This window comes from Pan troglodytes, chromosome 6 (genome assembly GCF_028858775.2).
Source record: "Pan troglodytes isolate AG18354 chromosome 6, NHGRI_mPanTro3-v2.0_pri, whole genome shotgun sequence".
NCBI lineage: Eukaryota > Metazoa > Chordata > Mammalia > Primates > Hominidae > Pan > Pan troglodytes.
In genome coordinates, this window is record NC_072404.2 from 31,384,088 (window position 1) to 31,398,686 (window position 14,599).

Consider the following 14,599-nt stretch of genomic DNA (forward strand, 5'->3'; position numbering starts at 1 on the left):
CATACTTTTAAAGATCCAGATCTCATGGGAACTCACTATCACGAGAACAGCAAGGGGGTAATCTACCTCTTGATCCAATCACCTCCCACCAGGCCCCTCCTCCAACACTGAGGATTACAAATCCACATGAGATTTTGCAAGGGACATGGACCTAAAGCATATCACGGTGCTTGTATCTTTGCCTTCAATGAGCCTCATCTTCCCTTCCTTGGTATTCCTTCCTTCTGAGTGTCTCTGTTCACATGCTATTGAAGCATTGCTTAAAAATAATGCAAAAGATAGGAGTGAGTTAAGGAGAAGTTATAAAATGGTCATTCACTCTTTTTACTTTTTTTTTTTTTTTTTGAGACAAAGTATCACTCTGTCACCCAGGCTGGAGTGCAGTGGCACGATCTCGGCTCACTGCAGCCTCCCGCTTTCAGGTTCAAGTGATTCTCCTCCCTCAGCCTCCGAAGCAGCTGGGACTACAGGCATGTGCCACTATGCCTGGCTAATTTTTGTATTTTTAGTAGAGACGGATTTCACCATGTTTGCCAGGCTGGCCTCGAACCCCTGGCCTCAGGTGGTCCGCCTGCCTTGGCCTCCCAAAGTGCTGGGATTACAGGCATGAGCTGCCACACCTAGCCTTAAATATCTTAAATATTAACTTTGAACACCGGAATTGTGGACTTGATTAAAATGAGTACTTAGGTAAATTTCTGTAGAATGCACTACTTATTGGCTTTAAGGAAAATACAACTCAAAATTTTAAAAATTGAGTTCAGTAGGTCAGTACTGACATGATTATTTCCTTTGACTTGTACTTAAGGTTCTAACAGAAGAAATCTCCTAACACCCCTGTTGTCGTCAGGCCTTTGCCCTGCTCAGCTGCAGGAGCAGTGGTTCTCCAACCTTGCATGCACCCTCTCAAGTGCCTGGAGGACTGGTAAAAGTCCCCATGGCTGGGCCTCATCTCCTGAGTTCCTGATTTCTTAGGTCTTGGCTGGGGACTGAGAGTTTGCATTTCTAACAAGTTTCCAGGTGATGCTGCTGGTCTAGGGCCCACACTTTGAGAACCATTGATCTAAACAAAGGTTACTCAAAGTGCCATGTGCAGATGTGAGCTAATTGTTACTGATCTGCAACAAGGCAAGCATGGAAATAGAAAGTATACATTTGGAATGTTTTATAATTTGACACTTTTATGGCTTCCCAGTGCATGATCAGTGGGCACACCTCATTAAATAGGATATAGATGAGTTCAGAGCTGTCACATTTGCATCATGAGGCACATGTGGGGCAAGGTGCTGCTGGAGCCCACATTTCATTCTACGGTAGGTTGAAAACATAAAACACTGGTCATTCACCATGCATAGTTTGAGAAGCATTGCTTCCTAAACCATCATGCTATATTGCCTCATTATTAAAAATCAAACAAATAAATGGTTAACACACAAATAAGTCAGGTTCATTCTTTCTCGTATTGTATGGGGCAGATGGGAGGAGGAATGGGCCAGACCTTGGCCTGGAACCCACTTCCTCAGGAGGCCCAGGGGAAATGGGCAGAGCTGAAAAGACTGGACTCGAGTGTGACACTACACATCATTTGGGGGACAGAGGACAGCCCAGAGTCCAAGGAGCTTAGGCCCCTTTGAGGTTTTAGGTCTGAACAGAGAAATTGACCAGTCAGAATTAGGATGCCCACTCCTGCTTGAGGATTGAATTGGGTAAGCAAGAAGGTTGGATGCTTCCCAGTGAGGTCAACATGGATCCCTCAATTACAGGTAGTCAAGGTGGGTTGAAACCCAATACAGAAGATTCTCAATTGCCACAAGTCACCTAAACCCCAGGTCTGGGAAACTGAGGTATATAGCCTGGTCTTGGGCGTGACTAAGTCTGCAGGTGGAGACCAAAAGCAGCCCTGGCCACAGCACACATGGGAAGGCAGGGACCAGGAAAAAGTAGGTTAGAAATCATCTCCTGATCTCAGCGAATTGGCTGGCATTTTCTTTTATATCTTTAAACACTTTTATTAAAATTCCCAATGATCTGATTCCTAATTATGAGGATTCAGCTGTTCTCTGCCTTCAATTGTAGGGTCCTCTTGAGCTGGCTAGAAGGATGCCCATGTGAATGAGGGCTTCTCTATGATTTTAAAGCTTGATGAATGTGCTTCAAATAGACTTTGCTAACTGTCTTTTCTAATGGATCTCCTGATAGCTCTACAATTTTACTAGCAGTGATTTATTTTTTAATATTTTGCACTTCAAGCTCTGATAAATTCAGTGTTCTTTCTAAGCACTTGTACAAATTAGATTGCAGTCAGAGGAGTTCAGCATTTTTACATGCTCAATACATCAAGACCTGATAAGCAGCTGTTGCAGCTGTCTGCTTACCTCTCTGGTCCTCATTGAAATCTGCCCTACACCACAGCCTTCCTTGGCTGGATTGATCCCAAGAAGAGGTTTTCATTACTTTATATCTAGAAATCGCCTTCAGCTTGTTCTAATGATCTCCAGTCACCAATTTGAAAGAGTGCCCTTAGATGTCCACCAGTTACCTCTTGAACTTCATTCTTCCAGCCAGAGAACAAACTGCTCCAAAAATGCTGCAGACTGGCTGACTCAGCAGTGGTGCTACTGCCTGCTGATAAAGGTGTGAGTTTAAGACCATCAGCTAGGAAAGTGGAAAGCAGTAGGACATGAGGTTTCACACTGGGGTCAGATAAGCCTGGGTTTGAATCTTGCTGTGTCATTTAGAATGCTTTTGATTGCAAGTAACAGAAAAAACAAGTGAAACAGGTTTAACACCAAAAGTTAGTAGCTGATATTGGAGCAGAGGCAGAGGACGCTTCCAGGTTGGTTGTTCAGCAGCTCAATGTCACCAGTAGTTCCTTTTCTCTCTACTCTGCTGTTTCAGCTCCATCCTCAGACTGATTCCCCGATTCCTCTCAAAGCTTCAGGCTGGCTCCAGCAGCAAGTGAGGCTAACTGCTTTTTCATTAGGGGCCAGCAGGAGAAAAAGAGGGACAACTGCTCTCCGCCAGTTGTCACACTGCCAATCGGATTGACTAGGGGAATGTCCTGCACTGATTAGCTGAGGTCTGGTTTATCTGAGCTATCCAATAAAACCACTGTCCAAAAGAAATAGGATTACCACAGTTGTTTTAAATCAATTACAGTCACTCAATGGAGTTGAGGATGGAGCTGATCACACCAAAACCAGAAGTGCACCTGGGGAAGAAGAAATGGATACTGGGGAGACCACCATAACATTCGTGATACTGGCTCTGCTGGTTGTATTCTCTTAGCCTAATCTTTTAACATCTCTGAGCCTCAGTTTTCTCATTAGTAAAAGAAGATTGCCTTGGTGTCGACCTTCCTGGCTGTTCTAGAGATTAGGAAAAACATAGGATCATAAAGAGCTTTGCACTGGGCTTGGCACACTGTAAGGGCTCAATAAAAATTATGAGGGAGAAGATAAGTGAAGGGAGGTGCCCATTACATTTAAACATTACATTCTTTACAAGGCTTGTTTCAAGTGGGTCTTTTTCCTTAGCGTATGCACATTCAATGGCTATAAGTGAACAACAAAGACTTAGTTCAGAAACACCATTTATATGACTTATCAGGGCATGATTCACGTGAAGAAACTCAAGCTAGGCTGTTCTAACACATGCAAAGAATATCTGAGTTTAACACTACTACTAATAATGTTAAAACCCAAAAGATGAAATAAAGAAAAAGAAGAAAGCAAAGAGAGAAGTAGTTACAATTTATTGAGCATTTAGAGGTGTTATACTAAGCACTTTACAAGCATTGTGAGCCCTTGACATTGATTTTATTACGTCTATTTGCATATGAGAAACACATTTACAGAAGTTGAGGAGTTTGCCCAAAGTCAATAGCCAGTAAATGACAAAACCTGGATTTGAACCCAAATTAATATGACTCCAAAGTTTATTTCATGTTCTCTACACCAAAACTGCTTGCAAGGGAGGGCACCCCATTCATTCATTCATTCATTCATTCACTCACTTGAGCTCTCAGCAGATGGTCCCAGAGTCCCTGCCATGGATCAGACACTGCTTGGTGTTCAGGGAAAGGAAGATGAATAGTACACAGGGGTACTTTTGAGATTTACACAGTGTGCAAGTCCTGGACTCCTGGCTTGTTTTTGGGAGTTTTTCAGGGCAAGAGTTGCGAGGGGCAGGGTTTTATGCCCTTTTCTCAGTCAAATGAGAAGTGTTGGATCACGGAGGGTGATGGAGGCTGGCCATGGGCTGCTCTCCCCCAGTTCCCTCCACCATCTGCTCTTCCCAATGAGACAGTTGAATCTTGAGATATCTCAGGGTGAAAGAGGTCGGAACATCAGAGGTCACCTTAACTCTCCATAACCCTGCTCCAAAAAAATAATTGTTTCAAAGGGAAATGGCATGACCAGTCAGATTCCTCTATGTTTGGAATCTGGACTAGACAACATGGATGGGTCTCAATGTTTATATTGTCAATTCTGTTCAATTTAATTTATTAAAAAGTAAATGCAGCTGTTCTGGGATGGCTTATGTGCTGCAGATAGGGCTAGGTGCCAGAGATGTGTTAATGTCAGCATCACAGTGCCCCTGGCCTGAGTACACAGGCTGGCAGAACAGACAAACATAGAGAATATGGTATGCATTCTAATAGATTCCTGCCTGGTATGCCCCAATGTGGCTGAATAAGTTGTTAACATTTGTGTTACATTTTGGAAGATAAGTCCAGACTGGTTGGTAAATGCCCTCCTGACTGCCCAGGATCCATCCACCACCTGCCCCCCGGATCCATCTTCTACCCTTTCTGCCCTGACCCCTTCTCCAGGATGACTCCCCTCTGACTACATGTGCACTTGCCCATGACCCAAAAACTTAAGCCTCAGCCCCTCTCCAGCACCACAGTAGCCATCTGTTTTAATTGGTCCACATCTGTGCCATAACAGTACTTAAATACTTTGAGTGTCACCCCTAAATAAAGACACATACCACATGCTTCCTGGGAGTCCAGGAATGGGGAGAAAAAGTTGGGACCAACCAAAAGAGAGATTGCCTCTGAGAACACACACTGCTGGAACATTTTTGCTTCCTTGGATCTCTGACCACACTTCAATCATGGTCCTAGCACTTCTCAAAACTTCTCGCCCCTTACTCCCATCCTGCAGTCATCCTGCTCTGAGGCTCGAGGCAGCTGCTTACTGCCGAAGTCAACCAAAAGGCGCCAAGACATGTCTTAAGCACGGGGCTCCCAGAAGTTGAGGCCTGCCTCCAGGGAATAAGCTTCTGTGAGCACTTTGGTTTTGGTTTTTGTAGAAAATAAAGGACAAGCAAGTGGCTGGGTTCCCTTTAACTGATGATGGGAACTCTAACCATTAGGATGCTTTTGTCTGCAAGTGAAAAAACAGAAAGATTCAAATGACTTAACAGAAGCGAAAGTTCAAAAGAAGAGTAGTGTGGATCCCAGGCTGGATTCAACCTCTGTCCTGGTGATCTCATCAGGGTTCCATGTTTCTCCCATGTCTGTGCTGTGCCCGTCTCAGCTTAGCTTCAGCCTCAGTCAGGGTCCCTTATTGTTGCAAGATGGTGGGCAGCATACAAAATCTAAAAAGCTGTATTTTCTGGTGTTTCTGTCCTTAGAGGAAACCTTTCCCAGATGTCCCCAGTTGGTGCGTGGGCCTTTCTCATAGTCAGAAAGGGGTCACATATTCACCCCTGATTAATGGTCCTTGAAGGGATTGCAGCCACCATTGCTGGCTTTTAAAATCAAGATTTGCCCTTAGAGTTGGAATAGGGATCTCTCTCCATGTCTCATGGGGTTCTGCTAGCAAATGAATATCATAGGCAAACAGTAATTGATGCTACCAGAACCTACTGGAAAGAGAAAGACCAAATTAGAGCAGATGTTGTTGGTAAACAAGGTGGAGTGCATGAGAGTGTGTCACTAGCGACTAGAGGTTAAAGACAAAGGGCTTTGGAGTAAGGAAACCTAATTTAGAGTAATAGTATTACCCTGGGCCATTGTTTCAGTTATTTGTTGCTGTGTAACGCGCACCCCAAATTTTGGTAGCTTAAAACAACTATCCATTATTGCTCACGGTTCAGCAATCAGTTGATGGTTCTTCCAATCTGGACCAGGCTCATCTGAGTTCATCTGGACTTTCTCATATGTCTTCAGGAGGCTGGCTGGTCTAGAATGGTCTCTGCTAGAATGGCTTATGGGCTCCACGTGGTCTCTCATCCTCCAACAGGCTAGTCCAGGCTTGTACACCTGGCAGCCCAGCAGTTTCCAAGAGAAAAAGCAGAAGAGTAGGAGGTCTCTTGAGACCTAGGCTCAGAACTAGGACACTGTCAGCAAAGCCTCGTTCTATTGTCCAAACGGAAGCCATAAGAACAGTCAAAAGCTGTGAAGTCACATTGCAGAGTGTGGATGCCAGGATTAATGAAGAATTACGGCCACCTTGCAATCAATCTACCACAACGACATTTGAAAGTCATTTCTCTTCTTTGCACCACAGTTTCATCACTTTTTATGAGGAACTAATAATGGTATCCACCTCAAAGTCTTGAGAATTAAATAAGAAAATGCATATAAAGTACTTAACATAGTATTGGGCACATGGTAAGCATTAAGAAAATAATAACTCTCATCGTGCTTGTGTATTGATGATCGCAGTTAGAGTTGTTATCATTATTATGCTTATTTTAATAATTATGATGATGTTGAATTTCTATCTGCTGGCTTTTAACACACTTTAGGATATAAGTCTAGTGAAACTGTGTCCAAAAAATTCTAGACTTTGTGGAAACCCTAGTTGGCAGAGCAGAAGGCTACTGATCAGAGATGGGTGATTGTTGAGAGTTCCCCATCTGCCTCCCCATGCTGTTTGGTGAGTATCATTCTCTTCAGGTTTTTGCTGTGCTGGCTGCTGGGAGCTCCCTAAGCTCATTTTCTGTTCCTCAAGTGGAACAGAGAATTCCTACGCTTCCTTCTCTAAGGAAGTGTAGTTTCATACTGTGATTTCAGCAGAAACCACTAATTTTGGCCAGCATTGCCCCCTGAAGGAGAGGAGCAGGCTTCACTCCTGCGACAGCTGACTTCCTGTTCCTTTCTGCTGTTGCCTCTGTGCCCAGTGCTGAAGTCCCTGGAGATGATCATGAAATTCAGGGTGGCCAGGTTGGGCAGTGAGGAAGCGGAGAAGTCTCCCAGCCTCCTCTCACACCTACTCCTCGCCAAATCTCCAAGAATTAAAACCAGTTGGCAATTTCTTGGAAAAAGGGAATCGGTCTCTTAAATCTTGAGAAAAGAAAAAGGGTGTTTTTTTTTTTAATGGCTGTTTTGTTCCTGATGATCCTGGCATTTGTACCCCATCCAGACTCTGAACACGTGCAGGAGCTCGTTCCACAAGGCAGCCTGCTAATTTCATTTGCCACCACAGTTTTCCCATCTGCTAAGGGATGCACCCAGACAATTTTCCACATATAATTCACAGTCCTTTGTAATTTAGGCTCAAATAGAATCAACAGCTTGATCAAGACGCCATGGCAAGGATTTCAAGGGCAGGGCTTCCATTGTCTCCCATCTTTGGTGAGTGCATCCTCTCTCTGGCCGTTCTCTGCGTCTCTGTTTATGTCTCCTCCTACCTTGCTTCACAGTCCCTCACAATTTGTATTTGTCCTTCTCTTTCATCAAGCACGATATTTCTGTCTTGCAAATGTGCAGGTCTAACAAGATTCCTCCCATAGATTATGCAGCACAATGATCATTTTTGGGCCCCAACTTGCTAATTGCAGCCCCCACCCCCACTTCATCTGGCCAAGGCTAAGATGGATGCTCAATTTGCATTATTTATGTCTTTTTCTCTGTGTTTCTGGTGATGGCTTTTGCATAACATATGTAAAATTTTGCTGACATCAAGAATTCATTTGGCTCGAGATGTTCAAAAGATTGTAGGAGTGGGGGGGACCCGGTTTGTGTAAACTCAAAAACCATCAGACATCCTTGCTCTCATCTGTTTCTTAGAGAAAAGTGGGCATTTGCTCCTAGCATTGGAAGGCGGCTTTTCATGAGAGTTCTCTGGATTACCTTGGACAGTCAGGTGAGCTCTTTTGTTTAAAGAGCTTTGGTTCCTTTTGAGCTGTCAGTACCCTTTCCTTGAAAGGGCAGGGCAAGGCACCAAGGCTCATTTTAAAGTTCAAACACAAGTCCGTTGCCACATTGCAACTACAGCTAAAGATCATCAGAGCAAGGAGATCTCAGACAGTGTCTAATTTGACCTCCATATTTTGTCGAGGAAGAGACTGAGGCTCAGAAACAAGCAATGGCTCACCAAGGTCACAGAACTGCCACCAGCTAGTTCTGTGGTCTATCATTTTATTTGGTCCTTAAATCCCCTCCAATAGAACAGCAACCTTAAAGGGATCAGTCACTATTCTAAGCACTTCGCATATATTATCTCATTGAATCCTCATAAAATACCTATTCACTGGGACTTGTTGCTATCACCTTCGTTTCATAGATGAGAAGACTGAGGCACAGAGAAGGAAAATAACTTGCCTAAAGTCACATGGCACTAAGTAGCAGAGTTTGGATTCCACCCCAGGTAGCCTGGTTCAAGACTCCTTGATGTAACCACTCTGTTCTCCAACCTCGCTGAGCTGCCCCATTCCCCATATAATAATGCCCAAATTCCTTATTTTGCAAGATAAAGCCTTCTACTCCTGGAAAAGCAGCCTGGTATTGGGAAAGGCAGTCTAGTGTGGGCAGTTTTGTGATTCTGCTTGGCCACATAAAAATGGGCCTTGGGCCTAGAGCTCTTCCTTACCAAGAGGTAGGGGCCCTCATAGCCTGTGCTGGGCTCATCACCTTGTGCAGGAATCTTCCTCTATTTCAAACTCAATGAGTACTGCTTAGGCACAGGCATGGATGGCCCTCAGGCATGTCCCCTCACCTGCCCCCCGCCACCCCTTTTCTGCAACTCAGACCCCCATGGGGGAAGGGGAGGGGTCCTTCTATTCTCCACAAAGTGGGGTGCATGTAGCCACATCACCCACTTTTGCTGCAGGGTGGATCGATGGCCCTAGGGGCAATGCACTGCCAGCTGGATCTCATGCACACTGTCTCTACTCTCTTGCTGTAAGAGAACTGAATGCAGGAGAACCAAGGAGGCTGGTGTGTGTTTGCTCAGCTAGCAGCCTCTAATCATGCACTGGTCTCTTCCTTGGGTGGCACTCATCTGCCTTTTAACCTTGGCTGTACTTGTTATATTCTATTCTGACACGCAGCCTAACACCCAGGGAACTGTTTATGAAGCTGCTATGCTGGGGATGACTTTTTGGCTACTTTCATGCATTCACTCTTCTTTGGGTACGCACGGATTTTCTCCTGGAGAGATACTCTTGGCTCCAGCAGAAGGCATGTGACTCAGGACTGGCCCATTAGAGCATCCCATTCCACGTAAGAGCTGGGTGTGTGATCCCTCAGAGCCATGTGCTGGAAAAGACTTGCTTATACCATCAAGAGAGAAGTAAGATTCTCTCTTCTCCACCAGAGCTCCCAGAGCTAAGGACATGAGGTGGGAGTTATCCATAGTTGTCTAGAGAATGAGGCCACTATGGGCCAGATCAGAGCTGAGAGATCTGGGTGTGGTGGTGCATGCCTGTAATCCCAGCTACTCAGGAGGCTGAGGTGGGAGAATTGCTTGAATCCAGGAGGCGGAAGTTGCAGTGAGTCGAGATTGCACCACTGCACTCCAGCCCGGGTGACAGAACAAGACTTCATCTCAAAAAATAAAAATAAATAAATAAAAGAGTGATATAACAGTAGAAATGTGCCAGAAATTGCGTCCTTCGTAACTGTCAAACATGCCAGAAATTGCGTCCTTTGTAACTGTTACAACTTGTGATTTAAAAAATTTAGATGCTAACTTAAAAGTGTGACAGGGTCCATAGTTTCAAAATTCTTTCAGGGGAATCTAAGAAAAAGAGATTAAAAATCCTTGCTGAATCCACTAATGCTCAACAATTTTTTTGGACTCGTGTTCGTTTTCTTGCATTAATACCTATCTACTCTCCTCAGAATGCATTTTAGGAAGAAAAATTTATATACCCTAAAAGTCTTTAATTGCTACAGTGGTACCAAGAGGCTTGTGCTTCTTAGCATCATTTGTTCATTATTCATTTACTTAATACATTTCAGTTGAGCAGATACTAGGTTCAAAAACCTGTGCCAGGTCCCACAGAAATACCCACAGGGATCCGGTACAGATCCTCCTGTTAAAGAGCCTAGCAGTGATCAAATTCTTAAGCTCTGCCCTTGTTTAACACAGTCAGATAAGCCCAGTGAGACTCTTGCAGTAACCTCCTGAAAATTGAAATGGTCTTAAGAGGGTCTTGCACAACCACTATTGAAAATGAGTAAAAACTAAAAAATAATATTTCAAAAGGTATGTTCCCTAATTGTACTCTTAATTGAAATTGCTTCTTGGTTCTCTGGTAGCGCCTCTGGAAAGATGAACTAGAAGCCAATTTATAAGGAGGTCAATGTCAGAGAATCCATCCTTATTACTGGTAGGAAAAAAAAACACAGGGAGGACAGGCTACAGAGTGATATCAATAATCAAGATCTGTCACTGCATGCCCCTAGACTTTGCAAATGCCCCAAAGATTATGTGTACATGGAGTTCTGATCTGAATATGATTTATCTGCAGCAGTCTGACCAGCTCTGTTGAACAGAGTCAGCTATATTTTGGGGGGCTTAGAAGATGACATTAATATTGCCCATATTTATCACTGTGCGGAGACATGGAGTTGCAAGCTGCAGTTCTGAGTTCTGTGGGTACAGAGTCGCAAGTGTATAATGGTTTCTGATGTGTGAATGATGCATGTGTTAAACCCAGTGAGCTTTTTAAAGAAATTTTTTACTCTTTTATGTATTTCTATCTACCAGCCTTCCTTACTGTACACAAACTCACACACTCATTTGTCCATTCTTACACGAAATAATCCCTTCTTTGATTATTCAGAGAAAAGCCCGTGTATGACTGGGACGTCGAGGATGCAAAAGTCACTATTTCTTACTGAACAGTACTCCAGGCCTGACTCCTCTGGCAGTACATCAACAGGATGCAGTTCTGCAACTCTGCTTTTTATCAGTTTTGTGTTTTGTTTTGTTCTTAGCAATCAGAAGAGCAATCGCCCACCCATTCTCTCAGCGATTACTTAAAACATCAAGAAGGGATCTAGCCCACTGTTCTCAGTGATGGGCTCTAGGCATTATAAACCAGGCATTTCTGCTTGTCAACATTATTCACTCATTCAACAAATGCTTATTGACCACCTATGGTATGCAAAGCCCTGGGCCAAGCATTAGGGAGAATTGTCTGTATTTCATAGATTCTGAAACAGTTATTTTTCAACATTTGAATGTCTCTGAATTTGGGGAGTTTACTTGGCAAGGCTTTTTTCTTTCTTAGTGATACCTAAAACAATGCCGTCCTACAATCAATGGCCTCTCAGATTTGATGAAATCCTACATTGTCCATGACATCTCTGCTTTCACCAAAAAAGGGATTATACAGAAGAAGAGGAGGTAAAACTCAGCTATCAGTGGGCTTTTCACTGATCGTCAACTTTCAGAGCAAGAGAAGTCTGAGCTTCTGTGGTTTGAAGATGATCTGTGTGTTTCATTTCCTCGTGCCCTCCCTGGCCTTACAAGCTGTCATAACTTCACACGGATTACCTATTATTATCCTATAGTTCTTAAAATCACAAATGAATTTTTTATTGATGTTGGGTGTGTGTGTGTGTGTGTGTGTGTGTGTGTGTGTGGTGATTTCTATAAAATAATTCATTAGGAAATTGATTTTTCATCCATTATTGAAGCCATCATTTGAAGAGACTGTTTCTTAGAATATATCTACCATGTGGATATATATGCCAGTGGAAACTAGTTAAAATATTTTTATTAAAGCAAAATAAAGGTTTCTTTGTGGTTGTTTTTGTTTTCCCTTTATTTATCCAAACATTTACAAACTCCCTATGATGCATCACACACTGCTAAGTACTGTTAGGAGACAGTGAAAAATTGGATACAGTTTTTGGCTTCAAAAGACTTACAATTAAAGGAAGGATAAAACCTGTAACTACCAATGCTCATATAGGGAAGAATGAGTGAGTCCTGGGGCCAAGATCCAAGAATATCTGAATGAAATCTGCATCATTCCATGGCACTACATCTACCATTAAATATCACATAACAAAAGCTGTTCTTCCTTTCCTCAGAAACACGGCTGCATCAGGTCTACCCAGGTAGACCACAGAATGATGAACCAAAACAGCCCTTCCATGGTTGATATACAAAGACAACTCCCATCCCCTAGTGGATAGAAAGGACCGCATATTTTGAAAATTTTACAATAAGCCAAGTGTTCCATGCCTCATATACCTGCTGTCATTGTTTTCTACCCACTGATCAGTGTTACCACTGTGTGGTTTCTACCCACTGATTGGTGTTTCCACCCAGTAGTCAGGGTGCTCCCCTGTTCTCCTTCCATAATGTTTCATACCCTTTCACCCCTGCTCAGCTTCTCCCAGACCCCTCCCTCACGACTTTTTAAACTGGCTTTCAGAATCTTTTACCTTTAATTCCCTTGTAAAATGCTCCCTCTCCTTTATTTGAACTATAAGCTCTTTGAGGACAGGAACCAAGCATGGATGACACAGAGTAGACAATGAAAATATGCTTTGCTTTGTCAAGGAAGGATGAGAAAGAAGAGAAAATAGCTTATCTTCTTGAATATGGGAGTTTAGGAAACTGAAAAAAGCTTTGGCGCACCGACAGAGCAGGAAATTTTACCATAGAAGGCTGAAAAAGTTCAATCCCGGGTTTCCCCTCTTGGAACTATCTGAGACCAGTGAATCCTTATCTTCTTTTTTTGCCCCAGCACACATGACAGTTGATAGTCACATGAATAACAGATTGTTGTGAGCAAAGTCAATTTATCTGGAATTCTCACATGATTGACTTTCAAGCCACCTTTCTGTCCTACTTGCTATGCAAGTGATTAAAAGTGACGCTAATAAAGAGATAATATTGAATCCATTCTAATCTATGGGGAAAAAGTAAACCCACTTGCAGATTTTGCTATTTCATATTTAGTAACATTCTTCTTGAGACAAACCAGTCTGTGGATGCTCCCACACCGTCTTCAGCCCCTGGCCCTGCACACCCTCAGGACAGCTTAGCTTGCTGGCCACACCTTGTGCCAAGACCCAGAAGTCAGAATCCACAGCCACAGGAGCTCTTCCCACAGCTGGGACCCAGAAATGGTTCTACTTTCTTCTTTCAATGCATAAAGGATATGTAAATAAAAGGAACAAAAGGAAAAGCAGAAACATTATCAACATGAAAAGAAAACCATCCATTTTAATATGTCCATTTATTTTAAAACAAAGCATACCAACACAAAGCTTTATTTCTAGTATATCCAGGTTTATGGTGCCTAATTTTTAGAGCCTCCCATCTTGGGGGGCGAGCCTTTATAACATTTGTTGAGTAAAATTAACTGACTCATCATTCTTCTTCTAGTGATGCAGTCAATGTTTGTAGTTTATTTGAAACTCAAATTGAACTGGGTGTTTTGTGTTTTACCTGGAATCCTATCCCTAGAGACTGTTGCTTGGGATTCACCAAACACTATATCCACTACTTCTGATCACGAGGATTTGAAGAAATAAGTACTTAATAATGGTGGCACTTCCAGTACTGGGGATCCTATCAAGAAGAAGGATTGGAGACCTCCTCACAACTCAGAAATCACAATACAGGCAGGGGCTCTACTTCCTGTATGGAAGGGGACCCACGTCATCATAGCTGAGAAGGGAAGGCAACAGCCAGCAACAAAATAAAAGATAAAAGGGAAGCCAAGCACTTGCAAGAACTACAGTAGATATCATCTTCTGGGCCCTGTACTGGGTCCCCTGTGCTATCCCAGGAGAGCTAATTCTGTTCAGCCTCCTTCCCTCCTGAGTCTCTGAGAAAGTAGAGAATAAGACTATAGTTCAGTGGTTTGAAAGCCATAATATTCTGACAGAGGTTCAATTTATGTTCAGCATTTTTTTTTTCTTTTGCATCCCAGTCAGGACTTCCACTCAAGTTCTCTTAAAGGAAGGTAAATATTTACAGGTGGAAAATGGCACTAGGTGCCTTGATAAGTTAAAAGAAACAGTTAAATTTGTGTGTGGATCTTTGTTTTCTTTTTTCTTTTTCTTTTTTTTTTTTTTTTTTTGAGACCAAGTTTTGCTCTTGTTGCCCAGGCTGGAGTGCAATGGCACAATCTTGACTCACCACAACCTTCACCTCCTGGGTTCAAGCAGTTCTCCTGCCTCAGCCTCCTGAGTAGCTGGGATTACAGGCATGCACCACCATGCCCGGCTAATTTTGTATTTTTAGTAGAGATGGGATTTCTCCATGTTGGTCAGGCTGGTCTCGAACTTCTGACCTCAGGTGATCTGCCTGCTTCAGCCTCCCTAAGTGCTAGGATTACAGGCGTGAGCCACCGTGCCCAGCCCATGTGTGGATCACCATATCTGGAA

The 14,599-nt window shown here is 43.1% G+C and overlaps 1 long non-coding RNA gene across 2 annotated transcripts in view; it reads right to left on the reverse strand.

The window, feature by feature from the left end:
* LOC134810525 (uncharacterized) overlaps nucleotides 1–14,599 on the reverse strand; it is a 381,944-nt gene that overhangs the window by 212,607 nt on the left and 154,738 nt on the right. The window lies entirely within an intron of this gene.